Source organism: Seriola aureovittata, chromosome 14, assembly GCF_021018895.1.
Source record: "Seriola aureovittata isolate HTS-2021-v1 ecotype China chromosome 14, ASM2101889v1, whole genome shotgun sequence".
Classification (NCBI taxonomy): Eukaryota; Metazoa; Chordata; class Actinopteri; order Carangiformes; family Carangidae; genus Seriola; species Seriola aureovittata.
Window position 1 is genome coordinate 7,566,412 of NC_079377.1, and position 19,420 is coordinate 7,585,831.

Here is a 19,420-nt window from a genome sequence, read left to right on the forward strand (position 1 = left end):
TGTGACTGTTTTTATTAAGAGATATTACTGATGTATGCTCCTGAATTGAGTAAATAAGAACATCCTTATCAGAGTGGGCAGGGTGTTTGCAGAGATTCATCTCTTAGAATTCAGTGGACTGTAAAAGTGGTATTCCTTCCCGCAAGCGGAAGTGAAGCGGAGTGAAGTAGTCAGTATGCTGTTGAGAGATATACTGTGGGATGGCTGCAATATCACTGACAGAAGGAACATGCCTCTCTAGAGTCCATAATCATATTTCACTGTGGAATGTGGCGATTCTGATATGATGTAAGTCTGTTTTGTGCTCCTAGGCAGAACACAGGCACCATTGTCTCAAGGGTTTCTCAAGGCGGTCATACTTTATGATGCAGAAAGCCTAAATCTCATTACCTTTAAGTGCTACAATGCTGACATGCAAGTCGACAGTGACTTTGCTGTGTGTGAAGCACAACGCGCCCAGATCTAAAGTGGCCTGACTTTATTCTGCGGGGACAAAAGCCAGTGCCCATCCAGGCCTCCCAGGGGTTTAAATTAGTCCCACCCCTGTCTCTCTGTGGCCTCTGAAGCCCCCTCACTTTTACAGCATAGGGTTACACCATGTCTCTAGTGGCAGGGCTTACTTAAAGCCCAACCCACATACTGTACCAAGACATGAGCTATCTTTGAAAATAACCTTGAGAAAGTAGGGCTGGAGGGGAGGGTTTTGGTACACTTGATTTGTCTCCTCTATAATAAGACTACATGATTTCACCTCTCCAGAGAGGCTGTCACAGCACAGTCAATGCTGAACGCTGCCCTCTAAAACTATTGGAAGACCAACAATGCATTTAATGGATTTGCTTAAGGCTGTGCAGTTATGTAAGCTCTGTGTTAAACAAAAATGAAAATGTGTGGGTGACAATTAAATAGTACATAACAAGCGCGTCATTAGCCAAAAAAATATGGCATATATTTGTGTTATACAATGTTTAAAGCGTGTGCTCTGCATCAAGAGGAGGAATGTTGTCAGGAGAAGCTCTTTAATAGGCCTGAGGGGGAATTTTGTATGTCAGTACATCACTACTCAATGTCCCAGCTGCCTTATGAAGACGGGAAAGAAACTAAGTTGTCTGATTGTGTGTACTATTGTGTGTTACATAGTTGAGTTTGACTATCTACACTCCATATGGTGCAAACACATTTGTGTTCATACAGTATGTGGGGCAGATTCATCCCTCTGAATACTAATCCCCCCCCCCCCAAAAACCCCACTGTACACACTTTCTTCTGTCTATCAGAGCTGCCCTGTGGCCAGCACTACTGTCAGCTCTGTGACGCCTGCCATGAAATATTCACCATACCATGAGTAATGTTCAGACTGCAAGGAGAGCTTCGCTTGACTATCCTGTTCCCAGATCAGACCTGGCTAAGAGGAGTCACTTTTCACTTTGATCCTCTGCTGGGCCTCTTGACTAAAAGCTGTCTCTCCCCATGCCAAGCATGCAAAGCTACTCCTTTTCCTGTCATACCATGCTGGCCTTTGGTCTTTCCAACTTACATCAACATTGACTAGTTCTTACCTTGTGTTGGAGAAATCCCGAATGGGTGAGGGAAAGGATAGTGCAGACAGATGGATAAAGAGATAGCAAGATGGCAGAATAACAGCTGCAAGCACCTTTTATTGTCATGGAAGCAACATTGTATTAGCCCCGATATCTTGTTTATGTACAACTCATCTTGTTGTTGCTGTGTAAATTTGCTAAAAAGGTGCCTAAGGAGCTGTTGATGATTAGTGGCGGAGTACATACAGTATGTGAGAGGCATGATGTTGGTTCAGGATCTCGGTTGTAAAGAGACCATAAATTAACAGAAACAAAGAACATCATCCCCCTCAGCAGCAGTGATTAATCTCACTTTGGGCTTTTAACTGTGGAGCCGGATAGCAGCATGTTCCTAAGTCAAGCTGAATTTGCCTGACCATTCATTCATTAGAGAGACCTAAAGAACATCCATGGACACCTCAATTGCTGCTGAAAAAAATAGTCTCATATGTTTTCCTGCTCATTAAATCCAGTACCAAATGACACCTGAGTTGTATCACATATTCCGTTTTCGCAGTGGAATCACTGCAGAGACAAAAACTGCTGTTTTTGATGGACATTGCAGTTTTTTTTTTTTTGTTCAATAGTGGGCCATATTTCTCCTTGATACTCACTGAACACCCTTGATGCTTTACAGCAACAGTGTATTTTCTTCAGTTTTTGTAAAGGCATTTACCTGCAGAGGATATGAAGTGCTCTCTCTTTCTGCTCAGTCACTACAACTGCATAACTGAGCTTTACACATCTACATCTTTACCCATTATGTCCAAGCTTTGTCCTGCTTTCTCAAAAAAAACAAAAAACAAGAAACAGTTCTTAACACGAGGCTAGATACATGAAGCTCTCCCCAAAACCAGGAGCCATCAGTCAAAAAAAGCCAGGCTTTGATTTTGTCCCACCTCAAGTCAATGTGGTCATTAGTTTAAATATATGCTCAGTGTCTTAATGTGCCGCAGTTCATCCCTCCTAACTTAGGAGCTTTCGGTGTGTTGCACTTTAAAAGCAATGTAAGGAGAAAGTCCTTCAAGGACAAACAAGGCCACCCAGAGGCGTCCCAGACGGTACATTTGTTGTCCAAAATAGTGCCTTAATGAGATGCATTAAGGCTAGATGTATGTGTCCTTCAGTGTCTGATCCGAGAACACGTCCTCTGCCTTGTCAGTCCCCACTGGTGAATTGGTTGAGCTCTCCATCCTGATCAATAGAATAAAGGGTCTGTTTGGATTAGTAGCTGTGCAAATTGGTATACTTTCTCACTTGGCAAGACTAATCTGTCGCTCTCTTGTTATTTCTGCAGTTGTCGTGTGCCATGAAACTGACGTTTCTTATAGAAAGTACCAGTGTTCTCTGTTTTTCACCCTAGATTGTTTGGAAGGAGAAAAGCTTTTTTAGTAACTGTTAACTGTTCAGCTGCCTTAAAAGGCAAAACTTTTAAAGAACATTGTGTCCTTGCTTTTTTTTTCTTTTTTTTTCTCTTTACCCAGAAGACATGTGCTGTACTTGTGACTGAGTGAATAAGTGGCTGATATTGACTTTGGAATAAAAATGTCAATGAAGACTGAAAGACATTGCTCTGCATACTTGTGACAAAGAAAAAAGACGCTATGAGAGCATGAGGGTGGTTATTGAACCTGGCACTCATATCACCAGAGAATTGAGATGTTAGTGCACGCTGTTAACAGACCTCCTAATCAATGAGGGACAAACACCACAAATTCTCAGCAGGGACTTTGCTCTGCTTCAGAAAAGGACCGAGCAAGGACATCCTGTGGTCTCTATCTGAACAGAAACAAAAGATGTCACTGACAATTTAGAGCACATTGATGATTAAAAAGGAAAACTACTGCTATGTCATTCAAGGGACAAGTCTTATAAATCTTTTCAAATTTTCTCCCAGCTTGAGAGTACAATTAAAACTCTATAGTGGCAGCGAGTTTGACTTGGTTTTTTTAAAACTAATCTCAAATTTGCTTGAGTTCTTTAATAGCATGTAATTAAGTAAGTGTCCTTATATTTGAATTGCTGTAATTGTACAATTGAGAATTTAGTGTAATTTGGAGCGGTCCTCCTAGCATCAAGGGGCTAAAGTGTTGTTCCTTGAACACCTGCTGCCCTTGGGAGAAATAGGAAGCCTTCTCAAGAAAAAGTCTCCTAATAGAACCAATTAACCAGTCTGACAAGTTCCCACAGTAATCACCACTGAAAGTAGATTGGGTAGCACTTAAGGCCAATCAAAGAGACAGGCAATCTGAAATTAAAAGACCATTATGTTTTAGCCTTTACTTGGACTCATGGCCATGGCAGAGTGGATAGGAGAGAGATTTAAAGTCTGCCAGTGAGGTACAGTTTTATGGGAAATGTTATAAAGAATGTTTTAGTCAGGTTTTCAAAGTGCTTTTTAATCTCTATGAAAAGTCACAGAATAATTGTTGATTTGAAATTTATGTATTACATGAACTGCTGGCATATGAGCGTATTAGAGACACTCTAATATCACAAATAAGAAAGAGCTGAATGAGGACACAACTTTTTTTTTTTTTTTACAATACATGAACAAAGCATAAAACAAGAAACAATAGGCCAGCTCTAACTCAAGGAGATATATAATATATAATCAGGCAAACAATTGTCCTGATTTGGAGGCAAGTGGAAGTAATATCTAATCAAAGATTTCTGGTCTGACTCACCAGATGCTGTAAAAAGCCTTCCATCTATGTCTATTGCGTTCTGTTTACTCACACCCTCCCCTCTGATCTTCCTTTGTTGCCACATTTCAAAATTCACTATCTATGGGTTGTTTTAAAGATATTCAGGAACTACGTGAATGACTTATTCTTGAATATGTTACACCAACATTCAATTCATATTTCATATAATGTATAAAATAACACAATAACATTTCCCTCAAGGAAACAAATGTTGCATCATGAATCATGATATGTCTGTCAGGAAGCAGAGACTTATACCCTTATTACACCAAAATTAGCACATATAAGCAGATTTACCTTTCTGTTCATACTGACAGGACACAGACACAAGGGAGCCATGTCATCACATAGAGCACAAACAGATGTAGGGGACTGGTAAAGCAGATCTGTCATGTCTCATCCCCAGGTTGGTGCTACTGTAAGTGTTGGAGCCTCGTTGTTAGACACTTTGGTCTGTGATTGTGTGTTTCTAAAAGTTATGGAGTGCAGCCCTCCAGCCGAAAGGTGTAACCGCGGTGTTTCTGGTTTAACAGCGCCATGACGGGCAGGTGACAGGTTTCATGGATGCATTAAAAGACCTCAATATATGTCCTCATTATTTGACTGCCATGAAAAAACATTTACAGCGTATCTGCTGACATACTAGAATTGTAATTTGTATTGATTTTTATGAAATGCAGTGCAATAAAGCAGGAGTGGTCACACAAAGAAACAACCGCTGAGGAGAGACCAGTATGGAAGAAAGAAAGATTCTCCTTAAAGACATTCTCTTGATATAAAGCACCAAAAGAAAACTGGCAAATTCATGGTGTCTGCTTCTTTTGACTAGCATGCAGTCCCAGCAGAGTATCACAGTTGCTGTGATCAAGGTCAGCTCTCATCCTCCAGACCTGATTTTCCTTGTCGGTATTCCAAGCACCTCAGAAGACGCTGGCAACAGTTTTTACTTGGCAGATACCTCCCCGACTCGATAGGGCACATGGAAGAGACGCTCTCTGAATAGTCGATTCTCCCAACCTGTGGTCAGCATTCTACATGCGTCCCCTGGAGCTAAATGCTCTTCCTCTGCTCTCCTTTTAAGCCCTCTGACAGGAAGGATGCGATATTGCACCTGGCCTCTTTCAGGGCTCCCTCCCCCCTTCGCCTCTGCCTCCTTGTGGAACTATTCCACCGCTCCACCGCTCCACACTAATTGTTCATTCCTTCTCTCCCTCTTATTCCACTCTGACACCTCCTCCCTGCAGAGCTCCTATGCTCATGCCATGAGAAAAGAGGACAACTCGTTATTCAAACTGTTAAACAGATGAGTTCATAAGCAAGAACAGCTATGCACCCTGGGATACAGAAACACTGACATCCTCTATAAATCCTTTTTGTTCTGGACAGTTTGAGTGCTGCAGAACTTTCTGATGGTAGAACGGATAAACGTAACATCCTCCTGCTCAGCCTCAGTAAGTGTGTGGTGTTTAATGAAGGACAATCAGCACGAACAACCTGGCAAAAGATTTCAATCAAACTTCATCTTCCTGTCTAATGACTCCCTCTGGGACTTCCAGGTCTTGGCCTGATGCTCCTCAGAGTCCAACTGCAAGACTGGCTTTTCCAATAATCATCCTGCGCCCAAATATGAAGTGGCAATCTGTACTAATTAAAGGACACAAAATCAGAAAAATACACAAGCACAATAAAGTACACAAAATGTGCTTGATTTGGTTGTACGCTACGTGCTTCAAGAACAATTTAAAAGTTGTCTGTTCAGCTGCAGACTTTGATCATTTCAGTTTCTGATCAAATGGTGCAGGCCATCCTTTTATTTACACTTTGATTATAGTACAGTGGGCTGTTCATTTAATGACAGTGCACTGTAAGTAATTGTAGTGTATGGATATTAAATATCTCATTTCAGGATTATAATCAATTAGTATTGATTATCAAAAGGGGGGATTTATTGTGACATATTACTAGGGTAACATGTTTGAATTATTACACAGTGTTTGTGGCTGCTTGTGTTAAATGTACCTGTTCCCTCAGTAATCTCTCAGTGTTTCCATGTGACAGAATATTTAAAGACCCACATTATTTTTCAAACTACACATTTTAATTGTTGACATGAAACAATCAGTCTTGGAAATATTTTCACATTAACCATCAGAAGTATCTTATGAAACCTTTATTGCAACACAACATCATCACCTTAGTTAGTTGAATAGATGTAACAGTACAAACGTATAATACATGATCCAATAAAGATATTATGTCCAAGCAATATTCCGTTTACAATACTTTTCGGTCAGTGCTTGACTAAACAACATGTATGTTGTACACCGCTTTTTCCTCTGTGGCCATTAATAATGAACTAAATAATTTGAGTTATGCTCAAATTACACAGACAATGTTTTCCATTATGTATGCTGGTGCCACAAGCACTGCATAAGCACAAGCATTGTTCAGTATTACTCCAGCTTCCTTGCACAATAAGCATCAACCTTTGTAATGATAAATGTAGTTTTCAAATGATCTTTTATGTGCGAGTCTACTGCTTGCATACAGCAGAAGGACAGTTAATTCAGGGTTTAATTCACAATATATGCTGTACCTGATTCCTTCCTTTGCTTCTACTCCTTTTCTCATCTCGTTAGTCAAAATGGATTAAATCTGTCTCTACAATCAGTTCCTCAATTACTTGAAAATGAATTAATTACGCATCAAGTAAAACTTCAGTTGCAATCTTCTGATTATTTTCTTTTCCTTTCTGTTAATTGTCTCTGATCCTCCCGTCACATATGAGAATGATTAGGGATCTATTATAACATGGCCTGTCAGAGCTCAGACTGTACATGTGTGCAGTGGATCAGTGGTGATTCTCCAGCATGGAGCCTGGCCTTGTCGTGTGGCGAGGGGGTGTGCAGGAAAGGAGCGGGCAGATTAAAGCAGCTTTGTCTCTGCGTAAGTGGATTATCAGCAGGTAGAGTGCTCCCTGTGTTTCTGCAGCGATTGTGTTAGTGCACTTCCTGCCTGGCCACAGAGAGGACCATCTGCCATTTAGCTCTGATGGATGGTCCCAAGCAGACGTCAGTCTCCTCTATGCAGAACACCTGCTGAATCCCGATCAGACTGTTGGCTCATATTAGTAAAGCCCATCACTTTGACATGATAGTATCCGCGTCTTGCCGCTGAGGTTCAAACACCCATGCACATACACACATGCTCGAAAACACTCAAAAGTGTGAAACAAGGTAAACAGATTTGGGTGCTTAACCAATATGGCATTGTTCCAATGCATACTGCACCAAGTAGACATATAAACAAGCCTCATTATGGGTTGCATGTCCATAGCTCATTATATTGGTGAACAGACTGTAATATTTTGACTGGCATAAAATGGACATAGCTGTGCCAATTCCTAACAGGATTGTGTGACTTGAAGCATAAGCTCACCCAATGACAAAGTACAGTATGTCTTCTTCTTGCACATAAGAGAGAAGAGAGGGAAACAGGGGGGTAGACAAGGAAAGAAAACCACAAGGAGGAAGAGGAAAATGAATACAACATGTGGTATATTGAGAGAAACCTCACTATAAAAAGCAAATATCCCATTGTACAAAGGATATCAAAGTCATACTGTAACTCTGTGGATCAGACCATGTGGATCATCCAGACATTAGACATTAGAAACTTTAGAAGAGGAAGAGATAACGTCCTTTCATGTGACAAGTTGGGAGACGTAAATGAAAAGAGAAAATGTATCCATACATAATAATAGCAGAGACAAAATCTTTGTGCAAAGAGAGCCGAGTCCTTTGATGACAAAAAGATATGTCCTGTTGTCAAGTGACCAACAACAACTGCCAGGTGTGCAAAATAGAAACAGAATTGGGATGGAAATTTCATGCAGTAAAACTAGTAAACTTTGGTCCATTTGAATATTGAAAGGCAGTGTGTGACAGTAGATACCACATGACGGCTTATCATTTAAACATCCAAAATATACATATAAACACACACTGACACATTTTGCTTTCGTGGGCTTACTGGTAATTGCATCTATAAATTCCACCAGTAGCCGTGCAGATTTTTGTTATGATACTTCATATACATGAGGCTTGTCTTTCTGCGTGCACAGTGTTGGAGGTCCTGTCGTACAACTACATGTGTGTTAGTAGATAACAGTGAAAGCTCTCAGGCTTCATCTGAATCAGTGTTTTCATCACACACACTGGTGTAGCTTTTAATATTACCTATTTTACCATTGTCACATTGATTGCCATCTCCCAGTTAACCTTATATATATAAATATACACATATATATATATATATATATATATATATAATGCATTTCCAGCTCAGCTTGCTCTTTAAGTGTATTTATTTATTTTTTTTCAGTCATCCACAGTAGGTAAAATCCTTTTTTCCCCATTAAGACATTTAAACACTTAACACCAATTATGTGTGTGGACAGTCAGTGTCAGTCACAGAACAAAAAGCTATTTTGTTGCAGGGTGAGGACTATTCACCATCTCAGTGTGACAGGCATGCTCTCAGCCAGATCAGAAGCCCTGATAGCCACCAATAGAGAGCCAGAAGAAAGACCCTGTCTCCTCCTGACAACCATCTCCTACCACTCATCACTTCTATCTCATCAAGCCTGTCAAGAAATAAAGTGGAGTATAGCTAACGCAAGGAGAACAGAAGCCGTGTCCTTTGTGGTGCACATGACATTGGCTGACAGTCTTGTTTTGTCTTGATAATGTCATTCATGTGCATTTTGAGATTAATTACAGTTTGATGCACAGCTCTGGTTTGATAATATATTGCTGTTGCCTTTCACATTATGATGAGATGTGATGTTGATGTGATACACATTACAAATGTAATTCCCACTGTGATTTAATTTAACAGCTGAGGAACTGAAAGGAGAAACTGATTGGGGATCACTGATCAAATTTTACAGTAATGATAGTAGTGAATATAGCTGTTGACTATTTTAAAGAAACTTTATTTCTTTTATTTTGTAAACTATTGATTTTTAGTCATTAGTTTTATGAAAATATTTCAGATTTAGGGAAATTAAAGATTAAACCAAAAATCCTTTCCAGTTTAAAATGGTCCTCATGAAACATTGGATCCCTGATCCCTTGAAGTCAGATTTAGGAAGCAGAGAAGGTGTGGTTAAAACTGTCCATAATAGGTCAAATAGTAATAGTTTGCATTGAGAAAGCCATCAGATCAGAGGGTTATGGTATGCAAGCAGTTGTCAAAAGGTAATGGATTATTAGTGTCCTTCAATGTTGGAGTCAAACCACAGGCACCTACAAGTCAAGGTGATCCTTAAACTCATGTCTCATGACATGTCTGATAACTGAACACTTACCTTATAGTGTTCAGTTGTCAGACATGTCTGAAGGTGTTGAACATGTTAGTCATCGGGGGGAGTTTCTGCTGTACTCAATTACTCCAGTACAGATGAGCAGGGGTGAAAGTCTTTCAGTCCTTGTCTCCATTTACAAATCCAGTTTATTCAGCCACTCTGTGGGAGAGGTGTTTTGTACAGTCCTTCAGAAAAACAAAAAAGTCCTTAGTCTGTGAGGACAGGAATATCTAGACATTGATTTTAGCTTTCTGAGCATCAGCTAGTGACTTGCCATCATCCAGCGTGTGTGATAGGAATGAAACTGTTCTGATGGGAGTGTGAGCAGTAAACAGTACCATCAATCAAACAAAATAAGACAGGCAATGCAACAGCTTATGGCATAATACGGCATGCAGATGAGAGGGCACTTCAGCATAATCAAAAACTCACTTGCTTGTCTGCCCATGAATACGCTACTGCATGCCAGTGTTTGTACATGTTCCTAATTGCCAATCCCTTCCAATTTATTCTAATCATACTTATCTGGTACAGCAAAGCAAGAGTGACCAAATATTAAATAAATATAAGAAAATATAATATAAATAGATATAAACATTTATTTGCAGTAGTAAAAATCGATGTTGGTGTAGGTCAGATTTATTACTATACTCTTCAGTGTCTTTATCTGTTGTATGCTGTATAAACCTCCAGATAAAGTAATCAGTCCTGCAAGGGAGGACACCTATCTCACCTGTCTCATAGAGATATCTGTGTGCATCTTTGAGTGTTGAGTGTTCCACCATGCCTGCCTCTCAGTAATAACCCTAAATCTTCACTGTAGCCCTCCATCCACTGCTCACTGCCTCAGGCCACTTATATTCTATCAAAACAACCAGCATGGCCATCTCGGTGTTCCACCACCTGCAGTGCCTTTTACCTTCCTTCCCATGAGCGTAGGGCTGTTAATGTAACTAAAACACACGCCCACTCACCTAACTGCCAACAGGTGGAATGGTTTTCCCTGCAGCACTGAACGCACTGTTGAGGGGCAGACAGAAAAAAAATATTTTTCACTTTGGTGCCCAAGGATTCTGATTTCTAATTATCACAGAGAATCAGCGCAACTTTTAAAGTCAGTATTTAATCTTTGAATGCTTGCTTAACCCCGGGAGTTCTTACTGAATGGTAACAGTCACACCCAGCTGGCATCCGAAACCAAAGTGATCCGGCTGTCTATAAAATAATGCACCCCCCTTGCATCTGCCTTTCCTCCCCCACCCCTTCCATTCCTATTTGACCCAGTGATGCTTTCATCTTCCTCCTCCGAGTATAAAGTGAATGCTGTGCTGCTGCTGGGACCCAGCCAGCTAAGGAAGGAGTCTACCACTCAGACACTGACTACAAACTATAAAATCACCCCCACCCAGCCTCGACTCTCTCTCACTCTCTGTTCTTTCATATTCTCTCTCTCTCTCTCTCTCCCTCTCTCTCTCTCTCTCTCTCTCTCTCTCCAAGCTCATAAACAGGCCTCCTTCCATTTTGCAGAAAAGACATTTTGCTGTAAATGCTGTGCTGTTGGTTTTCTGGGCTGCAGGATTACTGGTTATATCCAGGCCTTCAGATATACACTGGCAGACCAGTGTCCCACTGACCCTCCAAAGCCTGCAATTTAGCAGGGTTATTTATAGAGCGAGGAGAACACATCCTCCCTGCCTGCTCCTCTCTGCTTTCATGATGCTGGACAGCCGCAGAGGCCCTTCACACTTGTGCCTCAGCCCTCCCCTACTTGGTGAGCATGGCACTTTCTCTAGGAGTCACAATCCTATTACCCCTCTACAGCCTCGTGGTGGGGCGATAAGAGCAGCTAGGCACCCTGCAAGAGGTGTATTGCTGAGCCTCCTTTAGCTGCGGTAGGTGGTTTAATCATGGGAAGAATGGTCTACAGAGCTTTTGCTCTCATCATTTTAGTGAGAAGTAGCTTTTGCAAAGAGGGGTGTATGTTTATTAAAGATGGAATTGCCTGGAGAAAAATTAACCAGAATATGGCTGTCAAATCATTTGTAGCATAAGAAACATTGAAATTAACATTAAGATAAAAATAGGCAGGAAATAAAGGACATCTGTAGAGACAACAGAACTGCATTTTAAATTGTAGGAAAAAGAACAATGCAATATCATACTAAAGAATGAGAGTTAAGTTGAAGCCTATTTCACATCCCTACCCCTGGGGGTTGAAAAATGAAGCCAACATGGAGGTGCCAAAAACTGCAGTTCCTTGAATGACCACTTGAGGCTAGACTCCCATGTAAAAAATGCTCAACTTTATAGCAGAAATAAACTTGTTTACAGCTTGGTACAAAAAACGGTTTTAGTCTCTATAAGTAATTTCTCCCTTCATGACAACGGTATATGAATTTTTATGTAACTCACCTGTTTAAATTTTATTGAGGCTAAAAGTTATGCATAATTGAGGGCATGGGAGTTTTGAGTGACGAGTGACTGCCGTTGCAGTTTGCTAGCCACTCGGTGTCTAGCCACTAGCTGTCTGCTAAGTGCTATGTCAGCTAATTCGAGTCACTGAGTGTGACAGCTTGGCTGTGTTTGTGGCGTTGGTGCCTTTTGGAGAGTCTTCATTCAAATATTCGACAAATGATATGGGTTGTTGTGTTGATAATTGAATAGGAAGTCTGTGCTCCTGTTTGTTAAGGTGAGTGAAATTCTAGTGTTATTTATATGTTAGCATGAATCAGCAGGTATCGGTGTCTACACTCGCCATACTATACCTGGCTTCTTAGCTTAGCTTGTTAACTAGCTAATTAGCTAGAAAATTAAATTGTGACGGCGGAGCAGCTCAGTCTGAGCTTCAGAACCGCTCTTCAGACACCTATGGGTGACATCATGGAGGCTACGTCCATCTTTATATACAATTTAAGCTCCTGTAGCAACAGCTGGTACATGCTGCTTGTCTTAAGGCAAAAGAAAATTTACATCCTGAATTTAACATTCACTTAAATATGCATGAGTAGATTTTGTACACACTAATTTGAGCACACAAACATCAAAACACACTAACAGAAACACAATCATCTGACCCAAAATGTTATATTTATCCACATTGTACTTTGTTTATGCAAATAGCAACCATTTTAGCGCTGTGCTTTGAAAAATACAGTCGACGACAGTATATCTCTCTATGTGCTTGCCTCTGCCGTGTGCTACCAGGGGCTCTGACACTGTTAGATATATTAAAAGCAGACAGCCTATCTCATCCTCCTCTCACCACCTGAAAGGAAATGAATGTCACCTCATTGAAATTGGCTCTCTTTCATTGCACAGGAGTAATATTATTTCAGATGTCTATTTGCTATTTGGGGCTACCTTTTCTTCCCCCATTTTGAAAATGCACTGAACAGCACTGGCCTTTGATTACCCTTAGGTCTCTTAATGCAAAAATGTATTTGATGTTTCAGACCATATTCAGTGCATGCTGCATGTTTAGTATACACATTTCATTTGTGACTGTGTCCAAGTTTCATGTAAGGAAGCTTGTGTGTCAGCTGACAGGGTGTTTCATCGTAACATGTGTAAGAGTGAGTGTGCTGACAGTGCTCTTAACCCTCTCATCAAAGCCCCAGCTTTCCTCTGAACCCCCTCCTCACTCGGGCCTTTATGTGAGCATCAAACCCAGTTCAGCCCTGTACAGTACGCCTAATTATGCTGAGGCCAGCACGAGAAGTATAAGGAGCCTCCATGTATGACTCCAACCCTGTCAGAGCAAAGAAAGAGGGAATCAGAGAAAAAGGCTGGATAATTAGGAATCTGGTCTATTTCCTTTTCCACTTTTCACTCTTCTCCTTCTCACCCTGCTTCATCTGCATGTTTCAGAAGGTTTCTCCAATTACTGAGGCAGTACCCCCAACTGCTTCTACATCCGCCACCAGCAGGCAAAGTAGGAGGGTGTGTGAGGGGATGAGAAAATGGAAGCATTCTGAGAACAGTGTGAGTTTGAATTAATGGTTTAAATTAGCAGTTCTACAGGGGAGCGTAAAATTGAAGGTGAGGGATATCTGCATTGTAGCTCCTGCTATATATACATTACAGTGACAGTAGAGAGCTTGCTTTTATCTACCCTTGTTCTTACTGCCAGCCTGATGCACATGGACAAACATATGTTGCAGCAGATATTTCCCTGAGGGGACCTCTCACATGCACTGTGCTCCTTTAAAAATGGCAGTGTGACATCAGCTACAGCAGGATAGAGAGTGAATCAGTATCCTTGAGGGAAAATATAGATGTCATACATTCACGTAGGATTTACACTTCTCTGTATGAGTCATTGACTACCTCATGGATTATCAGTCATCAGTGAGGACAGTGGCCTTTAAATGGCAAAGCGGTAGGATCAATCTTATTGAAATATTGACTGATTAGAGACATTTCAGTTTGTAACATCTGCAGCAATATACTCACACTCTAAAATACTACCACATAAGTACACAGACATACACACATGCAGTAAAAGCACCCTCACACCCTATCTCATTTCTCAGTTTTGCAGAATCAGCTGTAGCAGAGGTGACAATATGATGGTGCTGAGGGGACGATGGTGCAGGTGAAAATGACTGAAACCTGGCAGGGAGAGTGGACGAGTGATTTGGATTTACTGTCACCTTTTCACTCCGATTGGAGTGGAGGTTAATGTTGTTCTGGGGGGCGGGGAACATCATGAATACTAGCTGTACCAGTTAGCAGTACTGTCACTTCTGGATGAGGTAAGCAGTTCACAATGATTGACCACTGAAGCTGTGTTTTTGAGCAGAATGAGAGGGCATGAATAGTAGTAATTCTAAAACCGAGGCTTTTAAGAACAAAAACATTGATTGCTTTTATAATATATTTTCCATCAGGCCTAATTTTTTCACTATTTCCTGGCTTGCACAGCTGGCAAGGAAATGCCCGATGACTGCATGGCTGCTATGTGAAACCCTTTTACTGTGTTCGAACAGTTTGAAAAGTCAATTATTGCACTCTGTTAGTCCCAACTGCTTAAAATATCAGCTTTGAAGGAAAAGGGCTATTTGATGGAAAAGCAAGGCTTAATGGTAATAATGTACCCAGAACAAGAATTATAGACCCCTGCATTTGTGACAGTAACTACAAGCATTATCTTACCTTTTCACCTGGAAAGGAATTGAATGAAGGACTTTTTTTCCCCCACATCCGCTTCAGCTACTTTTAAGCCAGATCTGGAGTCATTGTTTTCCTTTCCAGTCGCCATTACTTTCCCCCTAAAATAGCAGACGGCAGCAAAATCCTCTGTAGCTAATCTCCTTCCTAGTTGGTCAGTATCAGCCCCCTTCCTCGCTCCGCCGCTCACTTTCAGCAGAGATTAGGATGTATGAATTCATTGGGCTGGCTGTGGCTATAGTTGTATAAAATGAACACATGTGAGCCTTCTATCAGGCCATGTGTGCTACACGTCCACGGACACGCTATCACTTTATATTTCTGTTGACCTCATAATTCTCAGTTGTCCATGATTTATCATTGAGAATTGCTACAGAATTGCTACAAAATTCCCTCCAGCGCACTGCATTCATACACAGAAACCAATGACAGGCATGTCATAGCTTCTTATGAATAAAAATGGATAACATTATGGGGGTTTCATTTCAACCATGTAATATTGCTGTCATTTCTACTTTCTGGGAGCCCATTGTATGCCAAACCAGTGAAATATCCCCCAGATCCCATGAGAGAATTCTCATTCTCACATGGCCGTAAGTCCTGCAACATTCTCAGAATATGAAATCTGCCAGCAGGAACGGATGAAAACAAAATTGCCACTGGGTATAAGAGGCATCCCTATTAAAAACATACTGCGGTCATGGGAGGAGTTAGTGTGGTTACAAGGTCACAGCGAGGGCCAACCTAATTCACTCAGGCCAGTAATGTTGCCTAGAAAATGATCTAGAGTACTTACCTAGCAGTATTGTGAGAGGAAGCCTCCCTCTAATACATTAGTATCATGCCATTCCTAATTACTAAACAACCTCTGTGAAACCAGTATGCCAGAGATTTGAGCCTTTCAGCCAAGTAGATTGACAGAGAGGCGCCAGCATATGCAGAAAAAACAAACAGGATAAGACAGAGAGAGGGTTAGTTTTAGACTATACAACACACAACAGATTAACAACGCACCATATTAACCTTCAGGTGTATCTAATTGTTGGGAAATTGAATGCAGCTCTCAGTGAGGGGGGGGATCAATATATCGAGCTGGCCTGGCTTACAACCTCTAATCCTGCAAATCTTCTTGAGGTCCTGAAGTGCTGTATTGAATATCTGAATGACTCGGATAGCACTGCTTAAGCATAATTTATGTAATGCATCTGCCTGTGTCCACATTCATTCTCACTAGTGCCCAGTGATTTTTCAAGATCAGTCGACCTTTCTCCCATCAAGATATATTTAGCTGCAGTGCCCACTGAAGCCTTGGCACAAAAACTTTGAGCCTGTGTTGCTTTATCTGCTGCTTGCCAAGACTATTGTTTCCTGCGCTTCTCTGATCTGTTCAGACCTTATCAGGGATTAGTTTGATCTAAATAGTAATGATACACAGCTGCAGATAGAGAAACATCTAAAGCTATTGATCACAGTTGGTTCAGCCACAGACAGATCCAATACGGCACAGAGAAAATGAAATACCTCCTTTATCAAGAGCTGAGCGAAACAGGCACATATGCTCTACCTCCCACAGCCCTAATGTTTATCATGAAAACAAACTGCCTCTTCTCTTTGTTTAGAAGCGGTGACACTGCATGTGCTGATTTCAGAGACAATAACAAATCTACATCGTCTTGCTTGATACATTTTTCAAGTGCAAATCTGTCATTTTGAAAATTTTATTTCTAATTGATAGTTATTCAGAAAAAAAACACATTTTGTGTCTGAGCTCCTTAATCCACCAGGTCTAGTCATTTGTGCAGGGCGAAGCTGCCCTGGAGCCTCCTGTCTGTCCCTTCAATCACCGGTTACTGTGCCACTTGTCATCTGCAGTCAGGCCTGTTATTGAGAGGCTTCCCTCAGGCCGCCTCTTTGTCTTTAGTGGCTCGATTAAATTAGAGTGACACCTGGCATGGATCCTCAGCTGTAATGGCCCTTCTTCTCATCCCATCCCTTTTATCAGCATAATAGACCTCTGATTAAATATTACAAACCTACATTTCCTCTCGTGTGCTTCACTGAACTATGTGTGGGGTCGAAAGAAACAAGTCATTGGTTCATGAGACTTTAATGATATAGCAATTTAAAAGGATGTATTCAAATAGGAATGAATAACATCAGGAAATAGCAGAGTGCCTGCAATCCCCACATATTGTAGTCATTGGACAAATTACTTTTGAAATTACATGAGCACTCTAATCTGATTAAATGTATGGTTAGTGACTCGTGCACATTTGTCGTGTTGAGATGGTGGTGGGAGGTGATATTTTTTAACCTCTTTAAGGCAACGGCAGAGTTTGCTTCTATTCCTGGAAACTAGAGGACTGTGTTGGAAAGACAAGCTTCTTGTGACGGTTTACAGTTACACGTTGCTGTATATAATGCTTTTTATGCACCTTTTGTTATGCAAAAGAGGCATGATGAAAAGAATTTCATCATTGAGAAATGGAATTCCAGCTGCTCCTCCTCCTCCCCACGGTCATGAGTGTTGCTGGAGGTGCAGCTCTGCACACTGGCGGAAAATCCCCTCCACTCCAATCTTGTTGAGCTCTGACGTACTTGGCCTTTTGATATTTTATGTGCCTCTTCGATGCAATAGAGGGATGGGCAGGGAGATGCTGATGGGGGTGGTGGTTGTTCAGAACCGGCAACCCCCGTATTCAAACCAATTTATTTTCCTAGTAAACTGAGAATACTGTGGATGTGTAAGTGAGAGGAGAGACTACAGGATGTGCCTTCTCAATGAACCCACTGTTGGTACTTGATGATGAAAGATATTAATTATTCACATAGTGTCTTGCATATTGTACCAGTGCACATTTCCTGACCTTGCACATTTTGAGCATATTTAAATACTTTCTATTGTTCCACCTTTATTCATGAATACTAATTCTGCAAGAATTGCAAACAGTTGTGTTTTAGTAGTGGGCGCTTGCAAATGTTCTGTTCTTGCTCGGTTTGCTTTAGTGCTGCCTTGGGTGACAACATAATGATTGATAGCTAAAGAAAATATGTTGGAATAGGATGCATTACTGGTTGGTTGATATTACATCTCTCTGTTGGTACTTTGTTGCCTTAGGGTGGTCAAGATCTTCCACAATACAAGTTATCTGTCAGAGAATCCAAAAGATTCATCCTGTTTTATTCTCTCTCTATTGCTCTCAAGCTCTCATAGATTGTTAAACAGAAACAAATGAATCACATTGAAATTAAAATCTAAATATGTCGGCATCAAATATGTCAAGCCAAGATTTTGTTCTAGTCAAAGTTGGAAATATGTCACAGCAAACATGGTTCTATTATTATATTATTTTACCTTTCATCCCTCTACTACTATCTACTAGATATACATGACAGCATCACGGGTCCATTGGAAATGCCACTGAAATGACATCTGCCCACACATTGCCAATCATGTCATCGTGTAGGATTCTCCATCCTTTATAACCATATGGAAAAACATATAAAGCATATATTCCACCTCCCCAGACTGTATGACTGCCTGCCAGTATAAACGCACATTACTCACAGTCAAACAGACAGCAGCCTTTTTTTGGGGTCGAGCGCTTCAAATAAAGGTCTGATGCTGTTTTTATCTATCATTTACACATAATTTCATTATTTATATAGCACCTACAGTACAGGCAGCTGCATTTATCAGAGCTGTCACCTGGCTTTTCTCTGTACAAAGCATGTTTTAATACATTGAGTTAGAGCTTGACTGCCTGCGCAGGATTTCAAGTCAAACCCAGAAAACTTCCACAAAACACAACCCTTTTATTCATCTCATGTCCTGTGATTATTTCCAGCAGCTCAGAGCGAGAAAAGCTTTGGTATCTCAAAGGAAAGCGAAAATAAGGGGAAGGTAAGGCACAGTAAAGCTTAAATTGAGGCCATTATTGAGGGCAGTGAGGGAATAGTGTGTGGCTTTCCTCAAAAAAGCATAGGCAGAAAGAGTTTTAGTTAGGTCAGATAGCAGCTGCTATAAATCTTTGAAATGATCTAAAGGTGCAGAACATTGAATTCCCACCCTCACCTGCCAATTACACAAGCTATCTGTCTTATACTTAATTGTGCAATCAGAAAAAGTGCAATCACTTGACGTTACTGCACATTTAAACCCTGACTGGTATTTCCTCTTTTCTGATTCAACATCAAGAAATAGCTTCTGATATTTTAGAACAACTTTGAAACTGGTTTTCTTTTTGACAGTTGAGGCAGCTGTGGCTAATTATCTGAGTTAATGGTAAGATGAGAAAAGATTCTTTGCTTCGCCAACATCGGATTCATCATCAGCTTGACAATTAGGCCTGGATCGTGCAGCTGTGGGGATGTTTATGCAGACAGATTGTAGAATCGTGGAGCTGATGTGAATGCAGGTGTATTACTCTCCATCCCTCTTTGATTGAACATGGATTCTCTGCTTCAAAGTTATAATGAACTTTGTGACACTAACTTTTAACAGTACGCTTTTGGACTGAATTGCCTAGGAAATGCTTTTTGAATGGTGCTAATTGTGTGGACTTTTAGACATAGTAACTGGTTTTCCCTGTGGT

The 19,420-nt window shown here is 40.8% G+C and overlaps 1 long non-coding RNA gene across 2 annotated transcripts in view; it reads left to right on the forward strand.

Annotated features, from left to right (window-relative positions):
* The window catches only part of LOC130181514 (uncharacterized), a 91,178-nt gene that overhangs the window by 27,224 nt on the left and 44,534 nt on the right, over positions 1–19,420 (forward strand). The window contains exon 6 of one of the 2 annotated variants that reach the window (XR_008829583.1): positions 8,787–8,923. The exons of the other annotated variant lie outside the window; for it this stretch is intronic. This is a non-coding gene — a long non-coding RNA (uncharacterized LOC130181514). Of the gene's footprint in view, positions 1–8,786; positions 8,924–19,420 lie in introns of those variants that run through there. 2 annotated transcript variants of the gene reach the window in all.